This window comes from Lycorma delicatula, chromosome 1, assembly GCF_047948215.1.
Source record: "Lycorma delicatula isolate Av1 chromosome 1, ASM4794821v1, whole genome shotgun sequence".
Taxonomy (NCBI): Eukaryota; Metazoa; Arthropoda; class Insecta; order Hemiptera; family Fulgoridae; genus Lycorma; species Lycorma delicatula.
The window spans coordinates 6,790,623-6,811,597 of record NC_134455.1 but is presented as its reverse complement, the minus strand read 5'-3'; the positions used below and the strand labels follow the sequence as shown (position 1 = coordinate 6,811,597).

Sequence of the window (20,975 nt, the reverse complement as noted above, 5' to 3'; positions counted from 1 at the left end):
GCAATTGCTAGTAACAAGTAATAATATCTTACGATAAGAAGCAATGTTAGTTTTGTTTCTGAAATATTCAGCAATAAATCAACAGTAAAAGCTATTGATAAAATGTTACTATATTACAATTTAAACCTTATCAATAACCAATATTTTATACAGTAGGTTCAATAGTAAATAACCATAAAATGTCAAACAATTAAAAATAACAAAATATGAATATTAATGCATAAAATATGAACCTCCATTATTTAACCAAACTTATGAATGTTGCGGTAAAAATTAAAATAAGATCTCTAAAATATACAGTTTGGTGTAAATGCATAGTATGAGGTATGGAAAAATTAGAATTCATATTTATTGATAATTCTGAGTTAGGGATTTGTAATACTGAAATTTGAATATCTCAGTAAATAACAAATGTGAAAAATCTGAGCTGCATATTTTATACAATTATCAATTTTTTTACTCCCACTAATTGTAATATTACAATAACATATTGTAATATTACAATCCCTAAATACGAACTACTATATATATTCTCTAATCTTGTAAAATACTCAAAACAAGTATATACATAACTATACGTAAAAGGACTTTTTTTTTTTTAATAAATTAGCAGTAAAGTAAATAATGAAGTTATAAAATCCATTGCAAACAAAATGTTATTAACAGAAAATAGTTGTAACTAAATTTTGATACAGCATATATATCTTAATACAAAAAATATTGTTATTTAACATATATAAGAAAAATCATGCAATGAAAACATTGGAATGAAAACAAAAAAGATAAAAAACAATGTAAATAAAGAAACAATGTGATGCATCCAATTCAAAACAAAACATATATCAATGAATATTCAGTATTAAATTGTTTCATGAAATCTTAAAAATGTTGTTTCTTCATTTACTGAACCACTAGGCTAATTAAGTGCTCAAAATTTTGCCAGTGCATAAAACATAAAAAAAGAAACAATACTTTATATTAGTGAAAACTGGATAAACAGAATAAAAAATTAGTGAAAAAGGGGAATAACATTGTAACTAAATTTAGTGCTAAAGAAAATTCATAATCATTTAGTCAAAGCTGACAGCAGTTTTAAAATTTGAGGAATTCTTTCCAAATCCATTACAGTACTTCTACGTAGTGGTCCTTCCATCCATTAAGAGCATATTGTAGTATCAACACAGCAACTAAAAGAAAATAAAAAATTATAAATATATAATTACATTCATGTAATGCAAAGTACTTGTTAATACTAATGAGATTAAGATGGATTACAAACAGTTTGAACATGCAAATGAGCATGCACACGTATATTCATGTTCATGAAACAAAATAACAATATGATCCAAAGTGCATTTTCCATAATATCATATCTGATATCAATAGAATGAAGAACACTAGTAATCATTGGTAAAAATAAAATGACTGATACTATAAAGAAACATAATTTTAACATCATAAATCAATCGAATTTAAAAAAAAAAATCAAATACTTATTGACTCAAAATTTTGAATATAGTTCATTTCCGTTGACAATATATAAAAGTTAGTAATTACTGACATCATTTTAATTGATAGTTAGTTAGTGGAAGTATAATGAAATAGATTTTAGTATGGAATAAACATAAAAAAAAAAAAAAAATGCATTCTATTGTTTATTTTGTGTAAAAAGATCTGCATGATGTTCCTTAAATATATGTTAAATAACAATATTTTTTTATATTAATAGATACATTTACTGTATCAAGATTTAGTTACAACTATTTTCTGAACTTAACATTTTCTTTGCAATGGATTGCATAATATGATGTTAGTACGATCAGGTTTATTGTGACAAAAGAGGAAACTCTTTTTCAACATTAATGTTCTATTTACACAGTTTTTTTTTACCGATGAATTAATTACCACAGAAGCTTACAAAGAAGTTTGTATGTGAGCATGTAAAAGTGGAATTTATAGCGTATGAAAAATACCATCCCTAATTGGGATTCAAACCTAGGACCTCTGGTTGAAAGGTCGAGATGCTACTACTTCGCCATGGAAATTGGCTTGTATGTGTTTTGACTAAAACATTCAATGTTTTCAATAATTTTTTACAAAAATATCAACCAAAATAATTTTAATAATTAAAAAAAGTTTATAATGAATAGTATGCAATGCAGGGCAGTATAGTTTTTATGCATCTTCATTAATTGCGCCACCTGGGCCAGTGTAATAACTGCAGGTGTTCACAGCATGGATCATGTCATAGTTTTAAAAAATGAAGTTCTTTAATAGAAAACTTCCAAGTCCTTTAATTAAAACAGTCAAGTTATAATTGTTTTGAGAAGTATTTGTGATGTAGAAATTTAAAATTAGTCTATTTTTAATTTTTTTAAATAATTATGAATGAATAACACAATAAATATTTTTGCATATATTTTCTGATCCTCTTGAAAAATCAATCAAGTGACTATTAAACCTTTGCTCAATCGCTTTCAGAAAAAAAAATGGTGTAGAAGATAATACTTATCATCATCCTGCAATGGTAATGGTTGAAGTTGTTGACAGTAAAACCCGACAGCTTCCGTTCCTGGAAAACAGATACGTAAATTATCTTCTTAGATCAGAATACCTTAAACAAGAGTTAAGATCACCAAGGTTAAAATTACGATCTTTGTTCAATAATGTAATGAAACATGTAAAGCTAAAACAGATTAATAACTGAAAGTGTCATTCATTTCAATTATTTATTTTATTGTTGTTTATTAAAAAAAAAAGGCATATGAAGATAGATAATAATAATCATTTCAATGATGGTAACTAAGCATCTACATTTTAATGCCTAGAATAAATGAATTTTCCTTCACCGGAAATAATTTTCACATATTTTTTTGAGTGTATCAGAAAAATTTAAGTTTTTTTGTAGGGGTACACAAGTTTAAGCAAGTTTTTAGAAAAAAAAAAAAAATTTATTTGTTTCAAGATCTGTGGGAAAATTGTTAAAACACATTTGAATATGGACTGACTGAAATGTTACTTCTTCCTATTCAGTTATTCTAGATGTTAACTGATGCTTAAATACCACCACTCAAATGATTATTATTATCTATCTTCTTATACCTTTGCTTTAATAAACAACAATAAAATTAATAATTGAAATGAATGTCACTTTCAATTATTAATCTGTTTTGGCTTTACTTGTTTCTTTAAATTACTGAACAAAGATCGTTTTTAACATAGGTGATCTTAACTCTTGTTTTAGAAAATTCATTTTGTGTTTAAAGTATACAGTTATCAATTTTTTTAAAAATTTGCATCGATTAGGTACAAAGTGCTAAACCCCATTGTCTTCAATGTAAGTAGTATAGTCAAATCAACTCACAGCCTAGTAAATCTTTCCAGAGCTGCTAAGTCTTGTAATATAAGGTGTTGTCAACATTACTGGTTTCAAGGTGGCTACCAGTCTAAACAGCATACATATCTGTATAAATAGTTTTACCATAAATATGGCATTACAATAAAAAATAAAATATATCATCATTATTTATAATACTAACAGTAGCATTGTTTGAATTAATCTATAGAAATTAATAAATAAATACCAAGAGGCCTAGGCCTAAGTTACTCAGTTAACACGCAGCTGTTGAGAAATATGCAGCAACGTAAACATCTGACCGGATGAGAAAGGAAAGCTAAGAGGAGATGAAGACAGGAAATTTTAATCGCTTTTAATCTGCTTAGGACGTTGCTACTCATCCCTCTCCATATCACCCATTCAAAGGTAAACTGAGCTTTGAGCTTTTTGTAGTATTGCAATCCCCTGACTCCACCCTTCCTGTCAGCCACTTCAACAAAATCCACTTTTTCATACACTTAACTGAATCGTATCATCACATTTAAATGTGATCAAACCTTTTTGTTTCATTTAACAAAGCGTGCAACATAGTAATCCAATATGAATTAATTTAAAACCTGATTCGTTCGCTTACTCACTCACTCTCACACGATCATTCCAAAGCTCTTTTATCATTTTAACTAAACATTAAGCCTCCTCAAATAAAAGCACTAAAAGAATTCAACATTTATCTTCAACACTCCAGTCTACCGTATGACCTTTCGCCATTGATAAGTCCCAGAATCATCTTTTATAGTCCGGTGAATTTAGTTGCATTTGAAGAAAATTTTTTTCAGTATTACTGAAAAACACGAATATGTGCAAGGCACCCAAATAATAATTAATAGCAGAAAAACACTAAATGTAATTAGTTATTAGACAGTTTCCTTTTTTTTTCTTTTTTCATTAATGTGATTGTGTTGGTGAAAATAATAATAATAATTATTATTATTATTATTGTTTTTATAATATAAGTTGTAATTCAACCAAATAATTTATTTGGTTATTTTGCAATAATAATGAAACATTTACCTATTCCTGGCAGACAAAGCTCTATAGTTACTTAATCACACACACGCGCATGCATGAACACATAATTCTAATGGTACAATGTAATGGCCAACGAGTGCACTGTTCGAATCTTAATAAACATCAGTACCAAAACGTAGTTGCAGAATTACAGCAATTTTTTGCTTTTTTATATCCTATTTTTTTACGTTTCTTTTCATTAAAAATTAATAACCAAAATAATTCTGTACCATTTTAGGCAAAGACTTAATTCTTACTCTACAAAAAAATAACTCGTGTATAAGGTTAAATCTTATATACATAAAGTTAGTCTTTTTAACTAAATAATCAGATGAAAGAAAATGGTCAATAGAATCTTCCAACAGAATCATGTAAAAATGGATAGATTACATGTAGAACCCTATAGAGAAAAAAGAGTTCGGTTTGAAAGTTGTTTAAATTTATATAAACTGGATGCTTAACTTTTTTAAACAGCTCTGATACATTCCCATCCTGTCATACAAAACATTTAAAAGTCAAAATTCACTATAATAGTTAATTTGTAACAAAAAATGTAAAAAGTACTATTCTTTTCTAGTAATTACAGTTTTTTATGTCAATTTATTATTTTTTTTTGAAAAAGGTTACATTTATAAAACGCAGATTATTGTAATTAATCAATATTTTGACATTTAGTTACATTATGTACGCTACAAACAACAATCAGCTCAGTAAAGAATTTATATAAATATATGCATAATCAGTTACTAGTAAAATTGTCTAACTGAACTGTATTTTCAATTGTAAATAAAAGTATACAGTTAATGGTTGTAGAATTAAAGTGAGTTTTTTTTATGTAGACAAGTCATGAATACATAATCATTAAAATAAATTGCATTGAAAAATAAACAGTACTTATATGGATTTGTAAAAAAATATATATTCTGTAAGTTGCAGAATATAAAATCAATATTTTTACCAATGTAATCTGATTGTGTTGATGATAATATTACTGTTATACTGGAAGCAGTAGATGATATCAGCATTATAATAATACTGTACAAAAGTCCCGTAAAACTTCCTAAGAACAAAAAATAATAAACACGAGCTGTGAAAGAATCTAAATTCCTGCAAAAATAATGTTATGCATTATGCTCAACTCAAGTTTAACGATGGTCGCCTATCTTTTATTATGCTGGTTAAAAATTAGTAAATAATACATCACAGTAATCATAAAAATTACATTCTTTTATTAACAACCTACACGAGTAGAAATTACGTACAATACGAATAGAAGGGTAAAACAAAACAATGTATTTTTATAAGATGGTCATCTTTATTGATGCAACTTATTTGCGGGAAATCAATGCAATTATAAATTCAAGTTCCAACATTTACATAAAGAAAAAAACACAACCAATTAAATTTTAAATCTGCCACTAATTTCACATTTTACCGACAATGGTTTACGTGTTGAAAAGATTAGGTGCCAAAAGAACCTTTCTGATTAAAATACAGCATTTGTTTCCTATCAATGACTAATTTCTAGTCTTCTGATTACGTAGAAGCGACTAATTCTTGTCTCAAAGATAATTCTAAGCGTATACTAACCTAATATAAAAGTATGATTTTTACTAGCAAAAAATAAAGGAAACGTTTCTAAGTCAAAATAAAAAAAAAAATTATATTCTAAAAGAACATACGAAGTTTAAAAGCTATCATTTATCATACGTCTTTATGAATTGAAGAAACAGAGATTAAAAAAATTTAATTAATTGGAAAATTGTTCATCAACAGAATAATAGTAGTTTGGTTAAGCCTAAAAGCTTAACCAAAATAAATATAATAAAAAATGTTTATAAGAACTTATAGTTTGAAATAAAATAACTATAATTACAAAAGGCGTTATACAAACGAATCTATTTTGTTAAACTTTCGTAATAGGAACATAAGATTTTGACAGTTAAAAATCATTAGGTACAATGACCTCTGATGTCTGTGTAGGAGGTCTTTCTTATTTTTTTCTTTGTTGAGTCGCGTGTTCAGCTGAAGATCACGTGCTATTTCGAGGTCGTGACCTCTGTCCTCAAACATTCACTAGAAAGCGGTTCATCTTCTATTTTTGCAGACATTAAAACATTAAAGACAAAACCGCTACGTTTTACATAAATAAATATAACAGATATGTTAATTTTTAAATAAAAAGCAATAGAAGATAAAATATCCATAATCAAGAATACACACTATTCGACTAAGTGATTCAAAGATAGTGACTATCGCTATGGAAATTAGGAAAGGTTTTAAAACGTGTAATAATTTTCCAATGTATTACATGTATCAAGGCACTTAAAATAATAAAGTTAAAAATTTAATGTAGGAGTTACTTAATCATAACTGAACTAGAATTAATAATTAATCTTATTAAAGTAAAATAATATGTAAACCGTAGATTACGGTCAGATGTTTGCTTTATTTGTGCTGTTGAGATCGTAATTACAGAGATTTCTAATTTCAACAGAAAGATGAACATCCTTTAACATTATAACTTGTTTTTACAGACATCTGCAGAGCCAAGACTAATTCCAAGCTCCGTAAATGGATGGTGGGTCAACAATTACGATTATAATACGAACCGAAACGTTTATGTACATAAACAAAATCTTTCAACAAATTCGGATGGGCCGTTAATTCGTAATGTTAAGAGGGGCATAGAAACGTATCGACAGATACGACGATCCCGCTTACAATCCTCAGAAAATGGGAGTATTTTTATCCAGGACCAGGACCAGAGCGAGGATGGGATTTACGGTTTAATTAACGGTTTTTCAAAGAAAAACAAAATTAGAAGCCGCAACAAAAATTTATTATCCTAAAAGAAAATTATAAGTCCCCCTAAAATGTATAGTTTTTTTAAAGACCCATGTCCATTCCTGGAATATATCTACAAGTGGTTGTACGTAATTGAACAATAAACGTTCAACTGGATATAACATGTAGTAGAATAAAGATCTAATAAGTGTAATGACGGGTAATCAAACTTTCACGCTCATATTTACGTCATATTCATGCTCATATTTTGTGGGTGTAGCCTAAATACCCAACCCTAAAGTACATCCTGATCGGTTAATATGCCCCCTTAAATTATGGCATTACTTGACTTTTCCTCTAATGCACAAATAATGTGGTTACAATTTCTACTTCTATCTTTAAGCTAGCGACTTAAAGGAGACAGTTGAAGAAACGTTTGATTCTCTTGATTCCACGCTTCCAATAAGTATCTGACCCGATATTTATCAACTACCATTCAACTACCTCTTCAGTTAAGAGAAAATGAAGACATTTCACGTAAAAAAATGGAAAATTTTGAAGTGGATATAAGATTTTTTTTGGAGTTTAAGAAGGATGAGGCCGGCTTACTGGGTCGGATAGGCAGTACTCGTTAAATAATACAGAGCATTTTAGACGTACAGTGGAGCCATCCCGACAGGAAAGGACTTCCTGGAACAGTCCGCAGGCAGACTCCCTCCTACAAATAATACAAATAATAATGCATTGGCTCTAAAGGAACCCACATCTTCAGCATGGCCCAAAAATGAGAAACAAGGGGTCGAAGATAATGATAATGAGAGAATAAACAAGATATGAAGGAACCTAAGAACGAAGCAAAGAGTAAAATAGCACGCTTCTAAGCACTGAATGCCCATCCTATTCACAGTCTTAAGAAATATGTTGTCATTAATGTTCAATGAATTTGCGTTGACCAGCTTAAATACATTTTTATCTAAAATTAAAGTTGTTCCCCTAGACAAAATAAAGGGTTCGTAAAAGAAAACCTCACCCGTAAGCGTGCAGTATGGAAGTATCAAAATTATAAACCGTTCACCTGAGAATAAAGTTTACATGCAAAAGGTGATCCATGATTTTCTTACACCAATTAACATGTGGGCAAAACGGTGGCTAAACAGTTTCGAACAGTATCGATTTTTTGTTGTGCAAGTTACCGTTGCTGTGAAATAGAGTTAGTGTGAAATAAGTTATTTCACAGAATAACATAAACGGCTGCGTTCAAATATTATAAATAAGGTTCTCTAAATTTAACCAAATTTTAATTGTGAAGTTCGTAAATTTTAAATAAACGTGATACCTTTTAATGTAAGTTATACGACTGCTTAAGAAAAATAAGAACCGAGTATAATTAAATTCCTGTGTGTTAGCTATTCTATGCACAATTCCTGTATTTCTGAAATACAATTACCGGACTGCATATAAGTACTTTCACTCTCAAACAAGGAAAGCAATACGTCCATCTCATGCAAGCTTCCTCACACTGTAAAAAATAACTGTAAGAGTTTAGACGATTCTGTAATTTTCATCCGGCTAAATGGTAGTAGTGGCTTGTTACGAAGACAGCCGATGTCTATGGTGAAGCAAATTTTCGCTAAGTTTCCTCTCAGCAAAATTCGCCGTTCAACAATAAACATTTCCTTCGTACCTACTTTTTACCCAAAAAAGAAAAGATGAACAGAATAAGTTCCACAAAATTCACCGTATTACAATATAAATTATTTTGTTCTTAAATAATTCATCAATACACGGCACAGACACGCAAGCGCGGAAAAACGTATTTATTTTAATTAAGAGGATACAATCTTGATTTAAAGAAATAAGCTATTCGAATATTAGTTCGAATGAAAATAGAATAAAAAAATTACATTTTTCTTTTTCTAAAATAAAAGAACAATTCGTTAAAGCTTTATACAGTTCCGTTACCATTAAAATCATTAAAATAGCTTTTATAATGATATCAAAGTAAGTTAATTATTAAAATAATACACGTAAATGATGAAAAAAAGGTTTCCGTTTCATTCTCTCGTTCATTCATCTTTTTGTCGGGTACATCATACCAGTAAGCGGATTAAATAGTGAATTTCATACTTGATCCGGTATGTAAAAGAGTCATGAGTATACTCTTTCGGCTAAAAATCAAACGACTCAGATCCTACACAGGATGGACGGCAGAATGAGAAGGGAGTTTCATTCTTTGTCACCTCAATGCTATAATATAATCGACCTTCTGAATAAAGCACCAAAAAGAGCTGTATACCGAATTGATAGCAATTTAATTTAGCGATTGCAACTCATCCATCAGTCAGTCGCATGACAGGCGAATTGAATCGAAAGGACAAACGGACACATTGCACTTCCTTTTTACACAAGGACTTTTCAAATAAATTTCATTAAACTAATAACAAACAACTATACGTAATCTAATAATCTGCTACATAATTCAAATCGATTACCTAGGAAAATGTTAGGTTTAACCATTTTGTAATGTGGACAAAAGAATTATCAAAACATTCAGAAAATCACATAAATCTATTTTTAGTTCCTTTATACAGAGATAGACTGATATATAGATAGCGCGTATAACTTCATTTTCCCGGTTTTTTAATTATGGAAATATTAAAAAAACAATTTCAACAAATGATAAGAGCTTTAATAAAAAAAATATACAAAGAAAACCGTAATAAAAAATAACTAAAACACAAAAGAGAAAAAATAAGACACTCACGTCATTGGATAACTGCTTGGCGGTAAACGAGCTCAGTATATACGTTATCTGTAAGAATGTACTCTGATGCTGAAGAAATATCGAATACTGGATGACGTTACTGAACAATAGTTGTAAATTATTATATATTTTTAGTATATATTACATACTTAAGCACAGTAAATACACTCAGATGGCTATTTTACTTATCGATCGACAAAATAAGTAATCGTTTGTGTATCTAAAACAATTCGTACACATCCGACATTGCATACAGAATGATAAATTTTTAGTTTACATTCCTTGAAAATAGTTTTATAATCTACATTCAAACGAAAAAACATCACGGGCCTGACTGCTGGTATAAAATACTTTATCATGCATGTACAAAAGAATAGTGGAAAACCAGTTTTAGGTCATAAGCGCGAAAAAAGGGATGTCAGATAGAAAAAAAGGTTGTTATGAGACATAACAACAATATTGTAGACAGCAATATCAACGTGTTGAGATTTTATTAAACTCTCTTCGGGTGGGTACCAGTTCAGCTCATGTTAATTTGGGACGGACGGAACGTAAGGTAGCGGGAGAATTATGTATCTCCCTACCAATCGCAGAACCTGGATGAAACTACCTTGCTGATGTATATTTCTTTTAACGGCAGTTAATTATTTCTCTGGAATGGCGGTTATATTTATTTTGTTTGATTTATGGACGCAGTAATTTGCTGCGTTCCGATCCTTTAGAAAGGAAGAATTATTTGACTGAGACTCTTGAGGTCTGGGGCAGGATCCTGAGATTCTTTGGTCTGAATCCCATCAAAATTGGTACGGACGCAAATTCCAAGTCTCACTTGTGGCATAGCGGACTTACTGATAATGGTCGTGAGTTAACTGAGGGCTTCATATTCCAGCATAGGTTGCATCCTATGCTTTAATTTTTAATGTTTCTGGTGAGTTTTTAATGTTTCTGGTGAGTTGTTCACACACGCAGGTATGGTTGATGGACGTAGGTCGTTTGGTGGAACAAATATCGATGTCACCGTTGGTAGGTTTATTCCTGTCAATGTTTGTTACTGGAAGGTGGTTGATTATTTCTCAAGTGATCATCGATTGATTATATATGAGACTGCTGGTGACTTGAGTAGGAGCTATCGTTGTAATGTTCCAGTTCAGTGGGGTCGTTTCCTACAAGGCATACCGACTGGAGAAAGTTTGCTGATTTTCTGTCGGCCCGGCTTCGTGTTCTGGATCGGAGTTTGGAGAAGTTGGATTTACAGGATCTGGCAGAAAGATTTTCGGCGGCCTTCATAGATGCCGCTGAGTGTTCTATTCCCCGTAGTTCTGGTCGTGAGAGGCTCGCACCAACGTGGAGTAGGGAGAATTAACTGAATTGAAACGAATCATCTGTCGTTTAGGGAGAGCATCTCAACGCGAGGGTGATCCTGAACGACGAGCGGTGCTCGTTGCTGAGTATAGCGACCGAAGGTCCCACTATCTTCATACAGTTCGTGCTGCTTAGATAGATTCATGACGTCCCTTTGTGAATGAGCAAAGGAACAAGGATCCATGGGGATGGTGTATAAGGTTTTAGGACATGAAAGGACGTTCTTCTGTCCGCTTTGTCGTCCTGGCACAGAAAACTGAAATTTTACGTCCATTCAGATAAAACTGAAATTCTACGCAGACGTTTAGATGACCTGATGATTGCCTGATGACAACGAAGTTGGGGAGACTGCATATCATCTGCGAGTTCGACGTGAGATTGCCCTATTTTGCGGAGATGCAGTGGGGAGGTTATGGGGCTGAGTGCGTCAGGCCATTTGCGGTTTGGGGAGGGGCAAGGCCCCTGGCTTTGATGACATAACGGTGGATGGTGTGCTTAAGGCATTGAGTACTGTATTTTCAGTTTGGTGAATTAAGTCCTGGGTATTTTCCTGGACATTTGCGGAGCTTTTAACAATCTATGATGGCCCTCTGCCATTAATAAATTACAGAAAAGAGGGTGTACTGTGAGTGAATTGTAGGTAATGCAAAGCTACTTCAGACATCACGATGTGCTGCTCCGCGAGGGTGACTATGAGATTAGCAAGACACTGTCTAAGGGATGCCCCAGGACAGCGTGTTGGGTTCTTTGTTGTGGATGGTAGAGTTTGACTCCCTTCTTCGGCTGAGGTACACCCGGTGGGTGTAGTGTGGTGGCTTATGCTAACGAGGGGATCCTGCTGATCGAGGGATGCTCGCGGAGGGAGACTGAACTCCGAGCCTTGCAGGATACTTGAACTGTGGGGTTATCAACATAAGATGACGTTCAGCGCGGTGAAGACCACGATGATGCTCCTCAAAGGCCGTTTGGCGGTGAGGCATTTATGTAGTAAACACCTGCTCTCGTATTTTTCGGAATCAAATTAAACCTTTCGGTTATTCATGACGATGCCAAAAATACAGTAAAGATTTAAAATTATGTTTACAATTTTACTTACTTGTAAATGTTATGCAGATAATGCAATTTTCATTGTACGGTTGTAAATGGATTATTAAATCTGGTTTTTTAACCAAATTACTAAAAAAGGTGACAACAAAATTGTAATCTTGGCTTTAGTTATTTGTTGTTATATATAGGAGGAATAAACTATTATACATATATGAAAATAAACCAAAAAACGTTTTTAGAAATTTAAAAAAAAAATCGATGTTTTTAAACTTTGATCTACTTCTCCGTCCCCAATATTGCTCTTAATTTTTTTTTTTTTGGGGGGGAGAGGGTTTACTTGCAACCCTAGCAACCTAGTACTACTACTACTATATCTAGGAAGACAAATATTTGGATAAAAAATATGCAAGAAATAAAAAAATAACTTTTTTTCTATTTATGGGAAAAGGGAAATTTTGGGACTTTTTTTGTTTAAATGGTAAGATAAGCAGTTATGTACGTACTGAACTTAATATAAAGTAGGTTGTATTTGCAAAACGGTGAGAAAATTGACTCCAAAAAACTCTACCTAACTCCCTAAAGATATTGGCTCCAAAATTTTACCAACAAATTTTTACACGAGTGTCTATAAAGTATTTCATTAAAATCAGTCAGTTTATCCGGTCAAAAGTTTTTAATTAAAGTAGCTAATTTAATGTTAAAAATATGTTTAATTTTGAAGTACGCCAACACTCGTACATACGTCTACAATTTTCACCTATCTTACTTACGAACAAAAAATTACTTATAATTTTTTTTTTTGCCTTCAGTCATTTGACTGGTTTGATGCAGCTCTCCAAGAGTCCCTATCTAGTGCTAGTCGTTTCATTTCAGTATACCCCCTCTACATCCTACATCCCTAACAATTTGTTTTACATATTCCAAATGTGGCCTGCCTACACAATTTTTTCCTTCTACCTGTCCTTCCAATATTAAAGCGACTATTCCAGGATGCCTTAGTATGTGGCCTATAAGTCTGTCTCTTCTTTTAACTATATTTTTCCAAATGCTTCTTTCTTCATCTATTTGCCGCAATACCTCTTCATTTGTCACTTTATCCACCCGTCTGATTTTTAACATTCTCCTATAGCACCTCATTTCAAAAGCTTGTAATCTTTTCTTCTCAGATACTTCGATTGTCCAAGTTTCACTTCCATATAAAGCGACGCTCCAAACATACACTTTCAAAAATCTTTTCCTGAAATTTAAATTAATTTTTGATGTAAACAAATTATATTTCTTACTGAAGGCTCGTTTAGCTTGTGCTATTCGGCATTTTATATCGCTCCTGCTTCGTCCATCTTTAGTAATTCTACTTCCCAAATAACAAAATTCTTCTACCTCCATAATCTTTTCTCCTCCTATTTTCACATTCAGCGGTCCATCTTTGTTATTTCTACTACATTTCATTACTTTTGTTTTGTTCTTGTTTACTTTCATGCGATAGTTCTTGCGTAGGACTTCATCTATGCCGTTAATTTATAGTTATATATATATATATATATATATATATAAAATATTATAAACATTAAGTTCATAATGTTAACGTTAGTTTATAATTGAGTACAAACAATTATTTACAATGCTAGGGCAGTCTAGGGGTTTACTATTACTGTACCCAATAAGTAGATATATTAATAAAATATAATTTCATAAGTAATATATTTCATCATTATTTATGTAGTAAACGCTTGCTCTTTTACTGTTCGTAGTCAAATTTGACCTTTCGGACAATGATGGCGATTACGGGGTAACAGCTGCCAATCATAAACCTGTCCTCTATTCTAGATCATGTTTACGTCAACAGTCTAGTGGATACGTAAGCTATTTGCTTTAGGAGTAAAAATTGGCCTTTCCACTATATTTACAAAGGCTTTTCTTTAAAAAAAAATTACAAAGGGACGAAGTTGTAGGTACAGAAAGTAAAATATATATTTAATAATTTATTCCTTCAGTAAATTATAAAACAGATATCGAAAAAGATTACTGAAAACAAATATATACACGTACATCTCGGTAATTTTTATTTTCTGCATTATAAATCCAGCAAAATATGGTGGAGGTTAAAGTAAATAGAATGCTGAACTTAAATATGAGCGGTTTAGCTTTGCTTCGTGTTTTTACTTTGCTTAGCTTTATATAAAGAAATAAAAAGGTTTTATAAAAAAAGATAAAAAAAATCTTACAGTTAACATTTGAAAGTTATTATTGTCACTAGGATTATTATTAAAGTATTATAACCACTAAAATATATTTTTGCGTTTTTTTTCTCACATATGTGAGAAAAAAAACTTAAGTTTAAAAAGTTTTAAAAAATGTAAGTTATTTACTTAAATATTAAACTAAAATTAAGTGTACAATATCATTATTCTTTAATATTTCCCAAAAATTAACAACAAACCGACAAAATACCGATATTTTTTATAACGTAATTAAAATTTATATAAAATTTACCAAATAAAATTTATATAAACTTACTTTTGAAAATCAAAATAACAGAAAATGTCATCGTGGTTTTTTTTATACTGTATAAAAATCAGTTACAATTTCATTCATGAAATATTTATTTCTTATGAAATACAGTTAAAGAAGTATCGATACCGAAATCGAGTTTAGAGAACAAACCCTCACATAAAAGTACGTTTTGTTTATTCACCTTCCAATTAAAAAATTTAAGCCATAGAACATCAGAAAATTATTATTAAATTTTTCTAGATATCTTCCTCCGGACGAAATTAGTACAAGATACATTCATCTGAAATTTCTGATTAAGATTCTGATAACATTCTTTTGACCAGGATGATTCAAATGCATAAGTGATTTCATTATTGCTGACGACAAAAAAAAAATAAGTAGAAAAAAGATGAGCGGTTCTATCCAAAAGAGTATCCGATAAGCTTGACAGTTTGTTTCAAATAGTTAAGGAATGACATTTATATTTTTACAAATAAAAAATTTTATTAATACATGAACATTTATTTCACACTAAAGTTTTAATCTGCTTATTATTTTTCTTTATTAAGCATATCTCGTAAATCTTGGTGTAAGTATGCGAATCATTTCAAAGGCAAGCTTTTTGTTCGTCGGTAGAAATTCTGTATAAAAGAATAATAAAATCCAACTGAATGAAAAAATAAAGTTGAATTATAGGCTACATCCGATAACTTTTATCGGATAAATTACTAAACACTCATTTCATGCATGATGCAACCATGTTTACTAATTAATTATTAAGACAGTAAAATTTCACTAAGCTTTCAGAAATCCCTTCTAAGGGATTAATTTTAATGTATAGTTTCGTTTGAAAAATCGTTAAGACAAATTTATATTGGAGAAATATATATACTTGTGTGTGTACGTATACATATATATATATATATATATATATATATATATATAAGTAGGAAGGCTGTATATATTATTATTATTAACCATATTATTATCTAAAGAATATTATAAATATTTAAAGAGATTTAAAAATACAGGAAAACAGCCCTTTGAAAAACCCTCCGATAAAATACGAGTAGTTTAAGACTGAAAATATTTACACATAACACCATGCACGTTCTATAGTTTAGTCGATTCAACCCTGATATAATATAGTGCAGTGGTTCCCAACCGGTATGTTACTCTTTCCATGGGGCATGTCGCGAAATTTTAGAATTTAAAAATGACTTTTATGCTGTTCAGAAAGCGCTACAGAACGTAATTTATACTTACCGTGAAACCTTTAATAAGGTAAAATTTATAAATTTATTTTGAGACAGAGTTCCAGTCAATACATGCAATAATACTAATAATATTAACTATGCGATCGGATAAGTGAACTAATTACCAGATCGGTTGTCATGACAGCTGTTTTGTGATGTTACCGGTTCCAAATCTACAATCTTCTTCTTTTTTTATCTTCCCTCTACTCCCCTGGGCCGGACCGACTTGATGGTATTACGCCACCCAGGGGAGTGTCCGTTACTCTAATTAGCCCTCCCCACCTACCGGCAATATACCGGCATGGCAGGTCGGGCTAACCGGTGGCTCTTTTGAGGTTTCTTTCATTTTTGTCCTTTATGGCACCACACCATACCTCAATGCCGTGGTGTGGCCAATGGATCTTTTGTTATTTTTTATTCCTACCAAACACACCCAAGGAATCCTCAGCAGATCATTGAAACCAGCACACCTCAGCATGCTGCCTCTCACTGCTGAGGCCCCACCTAACAAACTAGTACCCCATATTTCTTTCATCTATGCTCTTTTGCTTTAAAACTGTTCTTATGTAATCAGCAACCTTTTTCCATTTTACCTCACTGTCAAGCATATAATCGACTGTTTCCTTCGGCGTTTTCCCTCTAATACCTGCATACTGCCTTAACTCCAGCCATTTGTGGCAGCTCAAAATGGGATGCTCAAAATCATCTTGTTCTACACAGTACATACACATAGGCTGATTTATATTAATAATATTAATCATCTAGTCCAATTAGCTACCCCTGCATCCAGCCATCTTTGCTGCCATTCCAAATCTACAATCTGCTGATACACATCATTACTTATAACTAAATTTGTTAATAGCGAACTTTGGTCGTAGAGATTCTTTGAGATCGCTTTCTCGATACGGGTTGGGTTAATACTGGGCAAGACTAACTACAGAACTTTGGTGTTTAAAAGTTGTGAGGTGAAATCATATAATTTTAAATTCAGTACGCAGATATGTTCTTTTTATTTATTTATTTTTAAATTATCTAATCGGGCTTGATGTTTATTTTTTTGTTTTTTCCCCTTTTTTTGGAAACGTTCATTCACTAAATCGCTAAATTATATCGAACTACATCAAGAAGTAAATTACTTTTATTAAAAAAGGAAACATTACGATTGCAACAAAAGTTTTATAAATACTGAATTTTAATTTCAACACGGTCTCAAATTTCTTTTTTTTTTAATTGGCGCACAGACAATATGAGTAACTATCTGGTTATTATGAGTGTAAGTAACCACACATCTTATGGACCTATGACCCATATTTACATAGGAGGAGGGTTAATATTTAACAGTATGTTCCATCACATTTTACCTAAACGGGAGACCTCTTTTTAACAGAATAACCTGGAAGTTATTATTTCCGAAAAACAAGACTGCCGCTTTACTCCGCTACGGATGGAGCTAATAGGCTAATTTTTAATTTAATGTCATCGAGCTTCAAAAATTTTCTAATCTAACTTCAAAACACAATTTTTGATTTTCACAGAAATAAAATTCACAATTCGAGGTAACCGTTATAAAAAATAAAATGTTAATTTATGTGGAGCCAAAAAATAAAAAAAATGTGCAAAATCATAGAAGCCGAGACAAAAGAAACTAAGAGTGACATGGATTTCAAGAAAAGATATTAGCAGAGTATTTTTAAAGAAAGATATTCGTAGACCCGTTTTTCAGCCATTTCCATCAATGTGTTGATTTGTTCGTCCGTTTTTTAAATCATCTGAGAATGTCTGGAAATGTCTGAGAAGTCTTAATATTGGGGTCCTAATCTTACTTTTTTCACTGGTTTTTTTCTTTGAACGGTTTTTGCCGTTCCAAATTACCTTTTCTTGTATTATATTAAACAACACGAGTGTTAATCCGTCTTACTCCTGCTTGGAGTCTGAACGCTTCTGAAAGTTTCTCTTTGAACTTTATTTTGGATTTCGTCCCTATTTGCGTTTCCTTTATGAGAATAATTAATTTGTTTTCTACTCCAAATTTGTAAGGATGTTGAAAAGGGTTTGTCTATTTATTGAGTGGTATGCTTTCTTGAAGCCTGCAAAGATTACTGCAATATTTTTATTTGACTGTGCAATGCGAAGATTTTTGTTTAAATTAAGTGTCTGACCTGCTTTTTCTAAATCTGCACTAAGGGAAATAATCTTATTTAACAAGTTTTTTTCAATTTAAACAACATTTTCTCAATTTTTTTTTTATTGACGTTGAAGAAAGTGTATAGTCGATCAAACTGATGCGAATTAAATACAGACTAGCTGAAAAATACAATTTATGAATAATGAAAGAGAAATCTTTGTAAAAGTAAACATTACCAAAATAATATAAGTCATTTAAAGAGAAAAAATTAACATCGTAAAAAACATAAGCATTGCACGGTTATGCCATAAAATTGGTTGATTTGAAGTCAAAGGTTACGTTATCAAAATCAGTATAATTAGTACCTTGACCCATCGGTTTGATCTAGTGGTGAACTCGTCCTCGCAAATCAGCTGATTTCGAACTCGTGAATTGCAACGTTCAAATCCTAGTAAAGGCACTTACTTTACCGATACCGGTACTTTTTTTCACGTACCGGTACTTTTATACCGGCTTGAATACCAGATGGTGAATACCGGTGTTTTCTTTGGTGGTTGGGTTTCAATTAATCACACATCTCAGAAATGGTCAACTGTACAAGACTACACTTCACTTACACTCATACATAGCATTCTCTTAAGTAATAATACCTGACGGTGATTCCCGGAAACTAAACAGGAAAAAAAACGAAAAATTATAACTTGTGCCACTTGAATTTCTGGTTATAACATAAGGTATTACACGATAATAAATAATAGGAATTATTAGAATAAATTACTTGTACATTATGTTATAATACTGATTGTTTTATAAATTATAACGAGAAAATACACTTACCTGTTATATTTGCATCGCGGAAAGAGAGAAAAAAACACAGAAATATATGTATAATTTAATTTATACCATGTAAACACGTTAGGTTTATTTCAATTCTTTCACCAGTGATAAATAACAATAAAAAAAAAAATATCATATCAATATCGTGGAATAATAATATTTCAATTAAATAATATAATTTGATTCTATTTTTGTTTTAATGCAATTAAGTGTGGTAAATAATTTTGAATAATGACGATTACACACGAAAGTGGTTGGCAATGGCTAGACCAAGCTACAAAACCGAGGCGCCTCGTATAACTATCTAGTTATGGAATCCATTCCTATTCATGGCGCGTCACTCAACGCCGGCTTGAATTTGCGTTCAAAACGTTCCACACGTCTTTGTAACCACCCCATACTATCTTAATAGCACAATAACTTACCAACACGAACAGCTAAGATCCACGAGACCGTAACTAAATTAATGCTGAATAAATATGAGCATCTGAATAAGTAGGTAAATTAAAATTGCAGTGCTAATGTAGATCCTAGTAAACGTTAGTTACTTTTACACGACTTTAATACTAATAAAAAATACACGGATACCGGTATACTTTGGTGTTGGTGTTCAATTAACCGCATTTTTCAAGAATGATCGGCCTGAGTTTGTACAAGAACATGCCATAAATATCATTCTTATCTCTTTGGGCAATAGGGGGTTGGTTATTGTTCACTGGTTGAAAAAATTGCAACTTAAAAATTGAGAATAAAATAAAAAGGGTAGATTCAAACATAAATTTTCTATACGTTTTAGATATATTATTTAAAAAACTAACAAATATGTTCACGTAACAACTTGCAACATTAAGTAATCAATAAATAAAAGCTATATAATGATATTATGGGTCAATGTGTATGATTTACGTGTCGAACAGGAATTCTAACCAAACAGCGATTTCGGTCTTTTAAAAAAGCAGTTAAGGAACTTTTATTTTGTCTTCAGTCATTTGACTGGTTTGATACAGCTCTCCAAGATTCCCTATCTAGTGCTAGTCGTTTCATTTCAGTATACCCTCTACATCCTACATACCTAACAATTTGTTTTACATATTCCAAACGTGGCCTGCCTACACAATTTTTTCCTTCTTCCGGTCCTTCCAATATTAAAGCGACTATTCCAGGATGCCTTAGTATGTGGCCTATAAGTCTGTCTCTTCTTTTAAGTATATTTTTCCAAATATATTGTATATTTTTATATATTTTTCCTACAGCACCACATTTCAAAAGCTTCTAATCTTTTCTCCTCAGATACTCCGATCGTCCAAGTTTCACTTCCATATAAAGCGACACTCCAAACATATACTTTCAAAAATCTTTTCCTGACATTTAAATTAATTTTTGATGTAAACAAATTATATTTCTTACTGAAGGCTCGTTTAGCTTGTGCTATTCGGCATTTTATATAGCTCCTGCTTCGTCCATCTTTAGTAATTCTACTTTCCAAATAACAAAATTCTTCTACCTCCATAATCTTTTCTCCTCCTATTTTCACATTCAGCGGTCCATCTTTGTTTCTACTACATTTCTACTACATTTCATTACTTTTGTTTTGTTTATTTTCATGCGATAGTTCTTGCGTAGGATCTCATCCATGCCGTTCATTGTTTCTTCTAAATCCTTTTTACTCTCAGCTAGAATTATTACATCATCAGCAAATCGTAGTATCTTCTTTATCTTTTCACCTTGTACTGTTACTCCGAATCTAAATTGTTCTTTAACATCATTAACTGCTAGTTCCATGTAAAGATTAAAAAGAAACGGAGATAGGGAACATCCTTGTCGGACTCCCTTTCTTATTACGGCTTCTTTCTTATGTTCTTCAATTGTTACTGTTGCTGTTTGGTTCCTGTACATGTT

General features: G+C 31.4%; 1 long non-coding RNA gene across 2 annotated transcripts in view; it reads right to left on the bottom strand.

Annotated features, from left to right (window-relative positions):
- Positions 1-930: 930 nt before the first annotated feature.
- LOC142318026 (uncharacterized) overlaps positions 931-20,975 on the bottom strand; it is a 314,434-nt gene continuing 294,389 nt past the window's right edge. Inside the window, exon 8 of one of the 2 annotated variants that reach the window (XR_012754779.1) lies at positions 931-1,187. This is a non-coding gene — a long non-coding RNA (uncharacterized LOC142318026). Of the gene's footprint in view, positions 1,188-2,087; positions 2,573-20,975 lie in introns of those variants that run through there. The other variant, XR_012754778.1, reaches the window with a different exon arrangement.